At 41.1% G+C, this 15,561-nt stretch overlaps 1 protein-coding gene, 1 long non-coding RNA gene and 1 pseudogene across 3 annotated transcripts in view; 2 read left to right on the forward strand and 1 right to left on the reverse strand.

Moving 5' to 3' along the window:
- TRMU (tRNA mitochondrial 2-thiouridylase) overlaps nt 1–15,561 on the reverse strand; it is a 314,142-nt gene that overhangs the window by 264,204 nt on the left and 34,377 nt on the right. The window lies entirely within an intron of this gene.
- Nucleotides 1–15,561, forward strand: part of LOC144763769 (L-threonine dehydratase catabolic TdcB-like) — a 57,822-nt pseudogene that overhangs the window by 3,322 nt on the left and 38,939 nt on the right. The window contains exons 2-3 of the transcript XR_013596258.1: nt 14–195; nt 10,721–10,901. The product of XR_013596258.1 is annotated as an L-threonine dehydratase catabolic TdcB-like (transcript). The remainder of the gene's footprint in view (nt 1–13; nt 196–10,720; nt 10,902–15,561) is intronic.
- LOC144822373 (uncharacterized) lies at nt 3,390–7,902 on the forward strand. The gene is made up of 3 exons (XR_013608607.1): nt 3,390–3,566; nt 5,824–6,039; nt 7,548–7,902. It is a non-coding gene; the product is annotated as an uncharacterized LOC144822373 (long non-coding RNA).

The raw sequence follows: 15,561 nt of genomic DNA on the forward strand, positions 1-15,561 counted from the left end.
TTTATGTTTCCAGAAGTTTTGCTTCCAATGATAAACCTCTAATTTCGAGAGAAATGTTGGAAGAGGGGAGGCACCGAGTCCTAGAGGGCCCTTTGCAAATCATCAGAACTCCACTGATCAACATAGAAGAAACAACATTGGCTTTGGAAACAAAATGTAACTTGTTTTTAAAGCTTGAAAACATGCAGAATACAGGTTAGTAAACTACTGGCTACTGATGTAAACCAATTTCCACATATATGTTTTGTACATGCAGCAAACGAATATAGGGGTGCTCCCTTACGCTAGGCCTTGTGAGCTACTGAGGGAAGGTGTGAACCTTGAGTGAGCAAGTATAGCAATCGATCGACTCATTTTTGAGGACTCCTCTTTCTTTGTCTAAGAGTTGTGGCACAGCCAAGACACTTTTTATACATGGCCTTGGTGCTTCAAGTGATTATTGGCCATTACCTTAATCTATGCAAGGGTGGGCCAGCTGGTTGCAATGAAGGCCTTTCGGTCGACCCACTGCTGGTTTAAATATTTACACTGCTGTCTTAGGGCTAGTTCCTTCCTCACGTCAGGTGTTCATGTGCCTTTTTATTAGTACTACTAAAGGCAAACGTGCTTCTGAAGTTCCTGATTTATTGACCTGAATATGTCAGCTTCCTCCTGATTACAGATTTATGGAACTGTGCTACATGAAACTTTCTGTAGTCCTCCACAGATGTTCCTGTCTCTTGTTGTTTTGAAAGGATTGTGAGTGGTGTTCCTTCATCTCAATCCTGGGTTGTAGCCAACCTGGCCACTTGTATAGCTCTGGTCAAGAACTTTCTTAAGCCTGGCATACTGTTCAGTCCCTGGTCTGTAGTTTCTGGGTAATGAATTTAGCCATCCACCGCTAAAGAGAGCATAACATACTTATTTAAGGCAGGCTTTACCCATGGAATTGTGCCAAAGTCATATCCTAAACGTGCTTGGCCAATATGTTCTCAAACCTAAGCGGCTCCTTTACACCACTTACCTTTTTCAGCTTTTTGCTTGTCTACTTGAGATGATCAAGTTCATGTTTGCCCTTTTGGTTCTGTCCACATTGCAGTTCATTGAATATAGGTACATGTCAAGGTACATTAGCTAACATATATATTAAAAACTTTCAGCAAGACAAAATAGTTGTACATCCAAAAGTACATGAAGAAATGGCAAAATTAAGGACAGATATGCAATTGCAAATATCAGTCTCCAAATTATGTAACTATAGACAACTGTGTAATATTATTGTATGTAATATACGTTCACTGCAAAAAAATTACACAGCACTAAAATCAGACACAAATATAATGAATGCAGATATTCTATGCTTGACTGAAATAAATACTACTAGAACAGCAGATAGCAATACTTTCTTAATAGAAAAGTACCATCTATTAATATTTGATAAATTCCACCATCAGATAACTAAGCATGGAATAGCAATTTACTACAGGAAGAATATTTTCTTAATGACAATATATGAAACACAACACAAAATTGACATTCTACATTTTACTCTACAGCTTAATAATTGCGACTACTTATTTGTTATACTATACAAGCCACCACATGTACATATACAAACACTATTACAAGTTTTAAGTACCATATTAAACTTTTTCCCTAATTATAACTACATAATAATGGGTGACTTCAACATAGATTTAACACAAGAATCACAAAACGCAGCACTACTATTACAATATATGCTAAACGAATTTAAATGTGACCAAAAAATAAAAGAATATACAACAGACTACAATTCAACATTAGATCATATCTATACTAATGTACACTTAACGTACTATGGTATATTAGAGTCATATTATAGTGATCACAAAGCCTTATGGGTAGCAATTTAATAAGCATAATGTATAATTTAAGATGTTGTTTTTTGCAGAAATTACAAATGTTTTCACAAGTTATCTCCAGAATGTATGCTCACAATTTTCTCTCATTTCAGATGATTTCTATACAAGAAATTAAGCAGGCAAAACAAGACGAGAACAAACCATATCAGAAAGCAATAAGAGCAAATATAATTACAGAAATGCTAAAAAAGAAAGCTAAATATTATACCATCTTGCTCTAGCAGATGAAAGTGGTTCTATTAAAGGCACTTGCTATAATGACGAATTTTACAAGCAAACAAAAGAAGGAAACTAAATTATTATCAGGAATTTCCTCACAAAGAACAATGTAGTACTATTAACTAAACAAACAAAGATATCAAGGATGCCATCTTTAACACTTCCAAGTGCAATTATACAAGAAGCAAAAAACATACTAGAACCACCAGCTCCACCAGCTCCACCAGTTTCACCTATAAAAACTGTAAGAGAAGCAAAATTACGGTCATTAATGACCATAACAGGGACAATATCTGAGGTATGTTATTTAAGAAAAAAATATAATTTTAAACATTTCGTATAAAATAGAGTAATTAAAAGTTATTGTAAAATTTCTATACACTCTTCAACACACTCTCTTCACCACACTGTTTCCACCCCACTCTCTCCACCCCACTCTCTCCACCCCACTCTCTCCACCCCACTCCCTCCACCCCACTCTCTCCACCACACTCTCTCCACCACACTCTCTTTTCGCCACACTCTCTTTTCGCCACGCTCTCTTCGCCACGCTCTCTTCGCCACGCTCTCTTCGCCACGCTCTCTTCGCCACGCTCTCTTCGCCACGCTCTCTTCGCCACGCTCTCTTCGCCACGCTCTCTTCGCCACGCTCTCTTTGCCACGCTCTCTTCGCCACACTCTCTTCGCCACACTCTCTTTGCCACACTCTCTTTGCCACACTCTCTTTGCCACACTCTCTTTGCCACACTCTCTTTGCCACACTCTCTTTGCCACACTGTTTCCGCCCCACTCTCTCCACCCCACTCTCTCCACCCCACACGCTCTTCACCACACGCTTTTCACCACACGCTCTCCACCCCACTCTCTCCACCCCACTCTCTCCACCCCACTCTCTCCACCCCACTCTCTCCACCACACTCTCTCCACCACACTCTCTCCACCACACTCTCTCCACCACACTCTCTCCACCCCACTCTCTCCACCACACTCTCTCCACCACTCTCTCCACCACTCTCTCCACCACTCTCTCCACCACACTCTCTCCACCACACTCTCTCCACCACACTCTCTCCACCACACTCTCTCCACCACACTCTCTCCACCACACTCTCTCCACCACACTCTCTCCACCACACTCTCTCCACCACACTCTCTCCACCACACTCTCTCCACCACACTCTCTCCACCACACTCTCTCCACCACACTCTCTCCACCACACTCTCTCCACCACACTCTCTTTTCACCACACACTCTTCACCACAGTCTCTTCACCACAGTCTAATGTAGTACTATTAACTAAACAAACAAAGATATCAAGGATGCCATCTTTAACACTTCCAAGTGCAATTATACAAGAAGCAAAAAACATACTAGAACCACCAGCTCCACCAGTTTCACCTATAAAAACTGTAAGAGAAGCAAAATTATGGTCATTAATGACCATAACAGGGACAATATCTGAGGTATGTTAGTTAAGAAAAAAATATAATTTTAAACATTTCGTATAAAATAGAGTAATTAAAAGTTATTGTAAAATTTCTATACACTCTTCAACACACTCTCTTCACCACACTGTTTCCACCCCACTCTCTCCACCCCACTCTCTCCACCCCACTCTCTCCACCCCACTCTCTTTTCGCCACACTCTCTTTTCGCCACACTCTCTTCGCCACGCTCTCTTCGCCACGCTCTCTTCGCCACGCTCTCTTCGCCACGCTCTCTTCGCCACGCTCTCTTCGCCACGCTCTCTTCGCCACGCTCTCTTCGCCACACTCTCTTCGCCACACTGTTTCCACCCCACTCTCTCCACCCCACTCTCTCCACCCCACTCTCTCCACCCCACTCTCTCCACGCCACACTCTCTTCGCCACACTCTCTTCGCCACACTCTCTTCGCCACACTCTCTTCGCCACACTCTCTCCACCACACTCTCTCCACCACACTCTCTCCACCACACTCTCTCCACCACACTCTCTCCACCACACACTCTCTCCACCACACTCTCTCCACCACACACTCCTCGCCACACTCTTCGCCACACTCTCTTCGCCACACTCTCTTCGCCACACTCTCTTCGCCACACTCTCTTCGCCACACTCTCTTCGCCACACTCTCTTCGCCACACTCTCTTCGCCACACTCTCTTCGCCACACTCTCTTCGCCACACTCTCTTCGCCACACTGTTTCCACCCCACTCTCTCCACCCCACTCTCTCCACCCCACTCTCTCCACCCCACTCTCTCCACCCCACTCTCTCCACGCCACACTCTCTTCGCCACACTCTCTTCGCCACACTCTCTTCGCCACACTCTCTTCGCCACACTCTCTTCGCCACACTCTCTTCGCCACACTCTCTTCGCCACACTCTCTTCGCCACACTCTCTTCGCCACACTCTCTTCGCCACACTCTCTCCACCACACTCTCTTAACAACACTATACTAACATCTCTATACACTATATAATACATTATGCTTTACTACTTACTCTATACTACAAAAACACCTCCTATTACTCTCTTTACTACTTACTATATATACTACAAAATATCTATTCTTCACTCTCCTCTATCTTTAATACTTCATTTTATCTACATCACAATTCTAAGTTGTCAGTAGCTAATGATGAAAAAGTAATAATGCATGCAAAACAAACTATGTATACTATCATAGTGATGAAAAAGTAAGCATGCAGGTGTGAACAAATATGCATACTACATGGTGTTACTTACCTGAAGTAATTGACAACAATTCTCAGCACTTTCACAACTTGCTATTTATCTTAATTCACACTACTGCACTGTCTACACCTTTACTATACACACTCTAGTACACACTATCACATACTCTCTATATCACACTCTATCACACACTCTCTACAACACAGTCGCTACCACACACTTTCCACATCACACTCTCTACTAAACACTCTTTACAACACACACTATACCACACATTGTAACACTCTATATCACACTCTCTACAATACGTACTCTAACGCACACTCTCTGACGCGCACTCTCTGACGCGCACTCTCTGACGCGCACTCTCTGACGCGCACTCTCTGACGCGCACTCTCTGACGCGCACACTCTGACGCACTCTCTGACGCGCACTCTCTGACGCGCACTCTGACGCACACTCTCTGACGCACACTCTCTGACGCACACTCTCTACCACACACTCTCACAAACACTCTATACGACATACTCTGTACCACACACTCTCACAAACACTCTATACGACATACTCTGTAACACACACTCTCACAAACACTCTATACGACATACTCTGTAACACACACTCTCACAAACACTCTATACGACATACTCTGTAACACACACTCTCACAAACACTCTATACGACATACTCTGTAACACACACTGTCTAAAAAAATTGTCTCACAGACACACACACACACACACACTCTCCAACACTCTCTATAACACTATTAAAAACACTATATCACTCACAATCTAAAACACTCTCTACAAAACACTCTCAAACACACTCTATACATCAAACTCTTTACTACACACTCCATACCACACTCTATTTACCACACACTCTACGAAACACTCTCTACAATACACTTACTAATACAGCATAACTATACTCTACTAACATTATCTTTTACAATTACCACAACAAAATACAACCTATACTGTCACTATATACACAAAATAAAGAAAAATAATGCAAATATGTTTTTTATATTTTACAGGAAGAAGAAACAAAAAACATTTTTGTTTCGGGAAAAGAAACAAAACTAAATTCAATAACAGTTATTGATACAACAGACTCCGTTAAAATAACATTATGGAGGGACTCAACAGATTTCCCGATAAAACTTGGATTATATGTGAAAATGACACACTTGACTGTGCACGAATTTAATAATGAGAAAATGATAAATACTACTCGGAATACACAATTGGAAGTAAGTACTAAAATACTATACAATATTTCCAAATTCAAAAATGTTATCCTCTAATAAATTCCTTATAATATATCCAATAGCACATTTGTCTTCCATCTAGTTCCCCTCCGACATAACTACATCTCTCACTCACTATCTTTATAAACAGTTTACAATACTATAACTATAACACGCTAAATACGTTACTATATATACTTTACACTGCTCACATAAGCATACTCCCCTATACATACATCCCTCTAGATATCTTACTGTAAAAACATTTTTATTAATTACAAAACTTCTATCTTTAACTTTCTTACACTCAACATATATATATATAGGCATAAGACAACGTATTACCAGCTTTGTCATGCCTTCAGGCACATGTAAGCTCCTTCCACATGCTCCCTCTTTCCTTTGTAGTCCTTATTTATCAGAATACAAAAAATAATTCCACTTACACCAGTATTAAGTGTTGTCTATCCTATTCCCCCCATCATTCCCACCCTTAATAAAATATGCATTCCTGTCTTACACCGCAATCTCCTCACTGTGAAAGACACTATCTGTAAGCCACCACCTTATGTCTCTCTGTACTTAGCCAAGTGTCTGTAATGTCAATGTAATAAGTGCTGTGTAATACCAAAAGATGTGGACTATCTCAGCAAATGTTATCTTCGAGGCTGCTACGTCAAACACTAAGAATTAGTCAAGTCTTTCAGATTTGTGAAGTGCTCATGAAACAAAAATAGTAATCTAGGGCTAGTAAGTAATGCCAAAGCCATTGTTTCACTCTCACTTTTTAAAGCCATCATTTACCATCTCCAATATAAAGCTTGTGTGACCCTTCCTTCTGACTAGTTTTCCTTGGCTGCATTCATTTCTGTTTTAGTCTACCCCAACAACAGCATACCCCTGGAATACCTATCAAACTATCTCTCAAAATGTCATGCATAGCCACAAAATTGATCTATATTTTTTATCCAGCTGTTAGCACGATTATCTTCTTCAAATAAAATACATTTCAAGCCTTCACAGTCAAAATGTTTCCTTTAACTTTTCAGTTATAGTAAGCGCTCTGCCTGTTGATTTTAAATATTCTCTCGGTTGAAACTGGATTATCATGTACATTGTACCTAGCATTTTCATTTGCCATGACACCTATTCTCAAAGCAAGTAAACTACAGCTTACTCTTTTATAAGCGTACCCTGCCTCTTAACATCTGTAGTACTACAATGACTAAAGGAAATGTAAGTACACAGTAAATTAAACTACAGAATGGGGACAACATATTTGCCCCTCTCCAAGTGCGTTTGGAGAGGGGCAAAGATGTTGTCCCCATTCTGTAGTTTAATGTTCAATTCAGTGGTAATTGGCCTTACCACTACACCACTCAGCATGCATTAAGTATTACATTGGATTACAACGTGAAGAAATTGGAATAGTAAAGGTGTGCATCCCCATCCCCATGATTGTTGAAGTACACAGTAAATGCCTCAATTAACAATTATTTTTTCCTTCGCAGATAATAGAACCACCTAAAGAAAACATAACAATAACAATCTATGGACTGGAAAATACCACACAAGAGAAAATTACGATAACAGTACAAATTAAAGACCTGAACATTTTAAATCTATGGACATACAAAATACAATTCTCATGGACTACCTAGATATACCAGCAGACATAGAATACTTTGGAGATGCTCTCATGGATAACTTATCGAAAACAGTAAATGTCATATTTCAAAATGGAAGCGTTATAGAAATAATTGAAGGCTCTTAAAATAAACATCAAGAATAAAAAATAAAAATGCAAACTCCCAAAAATTGTACAATACTTTATGTTATACTTAGTTAATAAAATACGTTAACATTTTTGATTACTCATTATTTGCAAGCAATAAAAACATTTGTTTGTACTTCAATGCATATGTATGCAGCACTCTACTAAAATAAATGCATATGTACATATATATGCATGACAAATACTGCAGAGATATACATATATAAATACATATTAACAAATATGTATCACTACTTTATAAAAAGTACAGCTTTATGAACTCTACTAACAACCATCACACACTCTACTACTAAGTATCGACTTCTTACTATTTGTACTCCCTCTACTACTTACACTACAACTATCTACTGTGTGTGTGTGTAGCTGTGTGTGTGTGTAGCTCTGTGTGTGGCTCTTTGTGTCTGTCTGGCTCTGTGTGTGTCGCTCTGTATGTTTGTGTCGCTCTGTATGTGTGTGGCTCTGTATGTGTGTATAGCTCTGTGTATGTGTGAATATAAGTGTGGCTCTGTGTAGCTCTATATATGTGTTGCTCTGTGTGTGTATGTGAGCGGCTCTGTGTGTATGCCTCTGTGGGTGTGTATGGCTCTGTGTGTGTGTGTGACTCTATGTAGATAGCTTTAAGTAGGTGGCTCTATGTGTGTGTAGCTCGGTCTGTGTGTGTGTGTGTGTAGCTCTGTCTGGGTGTGTGGCTCTGTGTGTGTGTCTGTGTACCTCTGTAGGTATGTAACTGTAAATAGCTTTTTTTGTAGGTGACTCTATGTGTAAGTGCCAATGTCTGTGTGAGGGTGGCTCTGTGTAAGTGGCTCTGTGTGTGTAGGTGACTATGTGAACAACTCTGTATAGGTGGCTCTGTATGTGTGTGTGGCTCGGTATGTGTACACTCAATAGGTCATGCATATGCAAAAGATTAAGCTATTAGCATTGTAAATTACAATGCCATTGATTTAACGATTAAGCTATGGCCAATTAAAAAGACGATGCTATTTATTTATGCTTTTAAATAAAACATAAAAAATAATTAACAATACCAATAGCTCTACCTTTAATAATGCCGAGACCATTGCATTGTAAATGCGTGTTGCTTGTGAGATGATCAAGTTCATGTTTGCCCTTTTGGTTCTGTCCACATTGCAGTTCATTGAATATAGGTACATCAAGGCCTAAAAACTATCCCTGTCGCTGGCTATCCTGTTACCAGCAAGCTCCACCTGATTTTTAATTTGGGTCATGCTCTGAACGTTTGGTGTCCAAATTCAAGCGTTATGGCGATCCTGTGATTTCAGCCAAATGGCCAAAAAAATGGTCATGTGGAAAGGAGAGAAGAAAGGGAGAATCGAATGCAAGCCTATGTCCTGCATTAATATGCAAAATCAAAACTGTCTCACATCCATTTTTGCATCTTCTCACCTGAAGTTGGTGGTTTCTTTGCAATAGCTTCCTAACACTCAAAGCTACCTTCTTCATATATTTCTGCACACAATTCAGTAACCAGTGCTGTTCAAGAGCACTCAGTTACCTGAATATTTTAATTGGGTGAAGGGTACCCCCGCCCCTCAGAGGCAAAGCGGAGACCCTGTGAATGCCAAAAAGTTTATTTCATCTTCCCCACCTTTTTGCAAATTTATTTGTACTTACCCCGTTGTTATTTCCCCCAATCCATAATATTATAAACAGATATTATTTGGTGCATAAAAACCCACTTGGTCAAAAGCATCAAATTAAACATTGAGCCGACTGCTTTATTAAGTACGTTTAGTTTTTTGAAGCGTCTACATTGATTTTAATAAGGGTAGCACTCTTGGGTTCTTATCAACAGTTTTTAAGATTTCCACCCTGTGATTGTGTTCTACCTGTTGCAGTTCCTCTGTCTGTCCATGTCTCCCAAAAGCAGCTATAATTCAATTTTTTCCTTCTAAATCGCATAGCTGCTAAGTCTTCCCATTGCTTATATGTGATATATCATTTGTTTTAATGTATTTATGAGTGACATTCTACTGCTAAAAGTGTGGCAGTTCCAGTAGCACTTCTTCACGAGTAAATCCAAGCAATAGGGCTCGAGACAGTATACGGCCACCTAACACTATTTAATAACCACCCTGGCCCGTGACCTTCAGGTGAGCATGCACCACGAGTCAAAGGTTCTTACTTTTCAGGTGTATAACTGGCACACGTGCCAAGAGCCACCGAGTGGCTGTCTGCCAAGCTAAGTTAGGGCATCTTTGGCCAGACTGAGGGCCACTAAGTGATGCTGATTATATGCTGAGACAGAGAGGCCAGACCTAATCTGTCAAAACTGGCCTCGGGCAGTGCTTCAATAGTAAATGCAGGTGCATTTCCGCCCGCTAGGGCTCACTTTTAACATGGAGGTATTCTATGAGCAAATTAGTGAAGCCCAGGTTATCCACCAGAGCAACTAATCAACTCTCCAAGCCCTGAGCCTGGCTCATTATTGCCAGGAGCTGCTTTAAAAAAAGATATATAAATAACAATATACTATAGGGCTACCTCCAGCACTTCGCTATACTGATAGTAGGTAGAAAAGTATGGCTAAGCATTGCAGTGTGTTAATATGGACAACAGCATTAAAATGCGTTAGTCTGACCCCTTATGCTTGATACTTGGCAGGCTGAAATGGCAAGATCCCTGATATTTGAGGAGAGGATGATGTGTTTCTCAGCTATGCTGTAATTTTGGAACTATATGGGCATATGTGTAAAATGCATTTGTGTGCTTACCTGAAACTAAAAAGCATTGGCATGTGGGGAGCTTGCAAAAATTGAAAAACGACAAAGAGCAAACAAAATTCACACTTCTCTCTATGTAGGTGCTGAATTATGCGTTATAGAAAGTATCAAGTGCATATTTACAGTGTTCTTTGTTTGTGGACAGGTTCCTTTAAAATCAGAGGCGTGGCAAGTCAGTTTGCCCGTGCACAGGAGGGACCGTTTGTTACAATGTCTGCTGGAAACCATGGAATCTCCTTTGCTTATGCAGTAAACTGGTACGGTAAAAAAAGGGAGAGTGTTAATGCCAAATACAGCCCCAGCGTCGAAAGCCAGCGTAATTTCTGTAAGATTTTCTTACCTTATACACCAGGTTGTGTTACTCAGTGTCTAGCTGTTTCGAAAGAAAGTCTAAACCAATTAACGCAATTGTTGGTTATCTGTGAGTCAAACAGGCATCTGTTTGTTGACTTTTAAATCTAAAGATGGCCGGTGCCCATGGAAACATAGTTTCAAAATAGTCTCTTTTCTGTGGTTCAATCTCAATTCGCCTTTTAAATACATACATCCAAAATAACTAATAATACTTACTACATCTGGTCCTCTCCCCACTAACTGACACGATTCTTAAACATCCCATTTTCTGAAATTCAATTTGATTGGTGCCATGCCCAGTGCAAAGATTTTTTTCCTGGACTTTAATAGCATTTAATCATTCATCGCCCCTGACAATCGGGATACCCTTGCTGCTGCTCTTATCACGCAATTCATATATCATGCTGGTGGTACCCTATGCAGCCCCCTTGTTTCCCACAACCAGCACTATCATTTTAGGTTTTGAAGACTTTATTTATATAATTCTGTGGCCTTAATTACAAGTTGCACAGTACTGGGGCCAGGATAACATTATGTGCATATTTACAGTTACTGACCAGTAAATGCACCCCATTTGCATGTGGGATTGATTTTTCTTATCCTAAATGTGTAAGTATTTCACTGTTCCGTGGGAGTTTACCACAAACATTTGTCAGCTTCTGTGAGCAGGCGGTAAACGTATGCGAAGGACTGTTGGTGAGGGGGCGGTAAGGTGGGGAGTAGTAGAGGGAAGAGGAAGGTGTTTTTTTAAATGAGATAGAAGCATTGTATGCTCCCACATTACAAAACAAATTAAGCTGCAGAAGCGAAGAAAACAGAACACTTAAAGAGGAGAAGCAGGCCAACACAAAAAAGAGCGCTCTCAAAGCTCCTTAAACAACCTGATGAGTAAGGGCACATGTAGCAGTTGTGGAGTAGTGTGGCTCACTGGTTGTGGAGTAGTGTGGCTCACTGGTTAGAGGCAGCAGACCTGGGAGCAGAAGTCGGCCCCGGACCAGGGTTCAATTCCCGACGCGGCAGGGTCGTGGACTTGGGACAGCGGACTCGATAATTCTCGCTTCGGTGCTTACTCTAATCAGCGGTTCCACTCGGCAACTCTGGGCATTAGCTTGCCTAATCTCCACAACGGCCCCATCAATTCCGGGGATGCCTGGCTCCACCTTGGGGACTCCCAGCAGGGACCATCCCACAGGGAAAGCCAGGACGGGTTCCCCAGAGTTATACAGCGCCAGGAAACCTATGGATGGGCAGCAGTGCGCTTTACAAGCTCAAATACATTTACATTAGCAGGGGCAGTCCTCATGGGAGGATGCAAAAGTCCAAAAGGAAGGACTACTAAGCGTATTCACCTAACAAACGTTAGCATTTCCAAAGGACAGAAAGAGGAACCAATTAAAATGATGGGTCTTGCTCCAAGCCCATACTCTAGATACATTATGTCTTGAAGAGACAGCTCATGCGCGGCCTAGGCAAGACCTAAAACATGAAGAATGAGGCTGTGATTTTTGAAGCCAATTAATCGGGTCAAGTTTTTCCACTTCCAGTAAAACCAGTAATGGAAAAACCTAACAAATCATAATCTGCTCGAGCGAAATTAATATGTGTTAATTTCACTCCACCTAACATGTAATCAGGAACTTTCTTAGGGACTGCATCACGTCCCACTTTGAGGATGCTTGGTGGCAGGGAAAAATCACAAAGCCACCTTACACGTCTCACTGTTGGAGGCTACTCCCCCAGGCAACATGACTGCAGCAACAGAATCGAAGGTTGCCCAGCTCTGTGGATTCAAGCCTGCCTTAAATCATGAGAAGTAAAGAAGCAACGCCAAAGAGAAGGGGAATGGCTGCATCGGCAGGAGCTGCCCCATGTGCTGTAGATCCCCGGCCGTGGCAAAGAGAAAGAGTGGAGGACGAGGCAGCAAAAATACTGTTAATCTGCCGCAACAAACACCATTGTTTGTATCGAGGGCTCATGAGCCATTGGGGGCTGAGTACTAGGAGCCATTAGCCGAAATCTGGTGAGATCAAATATCCTACCAGATGGGGTGTGGCATGACTATGTTTTTATGGCAGTTTCCCTCAGGCCTCTTCACCTAGTTCCCATAAAGAGTCATCAACTCTCCTGCTACAGAGGAGAGTACTAAATTGCTGCTCTCCAAGAAGCTAGCGGGCATGGTCGAAGCTCCAGGTAAGTTAAGGATTGGAAAGGGGAGGTTGTAGCTGGGCTTGCTGCTGGGTAGAATGGACTGTGAATGGAAACTTTTGATATGCCAGTTTCTGAACCATTAAGCACAAGAATGTGCGGGAGGGGCAGCAACATCAGTGGGACATTAAGGTATTGACAGTTTTCTTTCTAACATCATTAAATGTCGTCAAATAAGAGACTAAATAAGGAGAGAGAATCAGTAAACCACAAATTTGATAAATAGATGGGCTCACCAGTCTGTTTGCTGACTATAAAGTACAAATGCCAAAAGTCAAGCAAAACCTGCCTCTTTTAAGGAAAGGCCCTGGCCACTCACAGAAAAGTAGGACTGAGAGACATCTCTGCTTTAGGAAAACCTCTGTGAGCATGTCTAAGAAAGCGAAGGCACTCTTCTTTGGGAGGCTGGAGGAGGATAACTTTGATATGGCTGAAATGTTATCTGCACTGGAGAGCTGGGATTCCCAGGCTCTTTTCACCCCCTCACCTCCTGGAGTGCAATATACTTACTTTATCAGCTCAAAAGAGCCCTCAGAGTGAAGATACCACCGAAATGGGTGATCAAACTTCTGAAGGAGTCAGCGAGCCCTAAGAGAAAGCAAAAGCAGAAGTGAAAGCAGAAGAACAGACAGTAGAGGGCCGACCGCTGATCTAGGGAACGGTCTCATGACAGATTTGTCTGGCACGTCTCCCATACTCCTCGAAGACCGAGACTGGGGCAGCCTGACCCAACTCCCTAATAAAGACTCTGGCTCTATAGGAGACTGGGGAACAATGTACCCCATTTGCTGTGCTAAGGGGAATAACACTGTACTGACCTCTATCCGAAATGTGTTGCTGGATCAGTATCTCAAAGGAGTAAAAGCCAGAAAACCACTCATAAATAGAAAAACTGATAGTCTTGATCTGGATAAAGGCGAAAAAAGGGACACAACCAAACTACAGCAGAGCGATCTAAGGCAGAATAGGTAGCTACCAAGCAGGATCTAGAAATTATATTCGAGGTAAGAAAGGGAAACTTATCTACCAAAGAGAATTGTAGAAAGTTGATTGAGGACCCACCTTCGGCAGTTATGCAGGCATGGCTTATTACTATTTGAGGGGAGATACAGGAAATTACATCTGTCCAAACCTTTCTTGAGTCCTGCTAGAAAAATGGAAGAAATTGAAAAGAATATTGATTCCTACTCTTATCAACTTGATGAAGTCAGGGCATGTGCTTCTATTTTGTAAGATACCCAGGGAGGGCTAGCATTGGAGAGTGACCTACATATGAAATGACTAACTAATATTAAGCTGAAAGTGGAGGATTAGAAAAACCATCCAAGGTGAGCTAATTTAGGATTTGTGGGCATATCAGAACAAAAATAATCAGCAACTTCCCATGTAGAGCTAATAAAGGACCTTATTCACACTCAGAGAGGATTTAAAGGCGATCTGGCAGTAATGAGAGCAAACAGGGTGCTGTTCACAGAGTATTCAAATGCTTCAAGACCTCTCACCATACTAGTGAACTTTGGAGATGCTAGGATTTGAGAGAGGATACTCTCCCAAGCAGTGAAACAGCAAAGCTTCAAATCTTCAGAACACAGTAATTTCCAGGTTTTTCCACACATGACGTTTAAGACATCAAAACGCCGGAGAGAGTTCCGGCAATTTATACCCTCTTTCTAGGCTGAAGGGATTCAAGTTATTTATATACAGCCGGCCAAACTCAAAGTTTTAATTAATGTGCCTTTCAAGATTCAGAAGGCTGTGGGGGGGAATACACATACTCAAATAATTACTCTCTTAACTATCCAATTTAAGTTTATCTCTATAAATGTGACCATCTAGATAACAACTCAAAGAAGTGGAAGGCAATTTTGAGTTGGGTTGATGGGAAAAAAAACTTTCATAGTGCTACTTTAGGAGACTCTTATTAGTAAGGACATAAGAAAGTTGCTTAAATGGGCCCCTTTCCAACTACTACAGCAGTCTTGTGCCTCAGTGGCTGTTAGAAGGGTGGCAAATGTTTCGGCACAGTATACTTTAAACACCCTCAGATAAAGCTTGGAGATAGACTATAGTGGAAACTTTAATGGAGCAGGTAGCCAATACTCCTATCTAATTTTATGGCTTAATCTAGGATGATCAATGCTCTATTGAAGAATTACTACTTCATTTAGCCCAGTTTCCCCAAACAGTTGTAATTGTGGAGATTTCAATTTCATCCATTCTTTAGAGTTAGATTTAAGCCACACAAAGAGTACTCAACATAAACTGGTCATTTGCATATTAAAGGAAGAACTTGGCTTAAAACACGCGCTGTGCTTGCTTAATCAGAAGAAAAAACTAAATACTTTCTTCTCGGCCCATTTTCAAACTGCCTTTTGGATTGATTTGTTTCTCATGTATAAAAAAAGTCTTAAAATCTAGGCCGTACAT

This window comes from Lissotriton helveticus, chromosome 1_1, assembly GCF_964261635.1.
Source record: "Lissotriton helveticus chromosome 1_1, aLisHel1.1, whole genome shotgun sequence".
Classification (NCBI taxonomy): Eukaryota; Metazoa; Chordata; class Amphibia; order Caudata; family Salamandridae; genus Lissotriton; species Lissotriton helveticus.